We start from the raw sequence: 322 nt of genomic DNA, 5'->3' as shown, positions 1-322 counted from the left end.
ACCGCAACCCCCCCATGCAGCCCGGCGGGCGGGCGGCAGGCACCTACCTCCCCTGGCCGCGCCGCGCCGCTCCGAGCTCAATCCGGCTGTACCGTATCGTGTTACAGAGCCGGGCTGTCTCCCCCAGCACGCAGCAGCGATCACACACGATAGGCTGAGGCTGCTCTGTTTACACCCAGGCGAGGGCCGGGGGCCGGGCTTGCCAGCCCTTAACCCTTGCTGGGCTGCGCCACCGCCGCAGCTGCTTCTGGTTCAGGCGGGGCAGAGCCGGGGCGGGGGAGGCTGCCGGTGCCGCGCCGCCCACGGAGCCCCCGGGCCGCAG

General features: G+C 73.6%; 1 protein-coding gene across 9 annotated transcripts in view; it reads right to left on the bottom strand.

The window, feature by feature from the left end:
* TENM3 (teneurin transmembrane protein 3) overlaps positions 1-322 on the bottom strand; it is a 552,323-nt gene that overhangs the window by 398,871 nt on the left and 153,130 nt on the right. Inside the window, exon 1 of one of the 9 annotated variants that reach the window (XM_019521878.1) lies at positions 44-127. The exons of the other annotated variants lie outside the window; for them this stretch is intronic. The gene's annotated coding sequence lies outside the window, so the exon portion shown is untranslated. Of the gene's footprint in view, positions 1-43; positions 128-322 lie in introns of those variants that run through there. 9 annotated transcript variants of the gene reach the window in all.

Source organism: Gavialis gangeticus, unplaced genomic scaffold (assembly GCF_001723915.1).
Source record: "Gavialis gangeticus isolate Ggan-Ray unplaced genomic scaffold, GavGan_comp1, whole genome shotgun sequence".
Lineage (NCBI taxonomy): Eukaryota > Metazoa > Chordata > Crocodylia > Gavialidae > Gavialis > Gavialis gangeticus.
The sequence above is the reverse complement of the archived record's forward strand: the minus strand, read 5'-3'. Positions and strand labels throughout refer to the sequence as shown.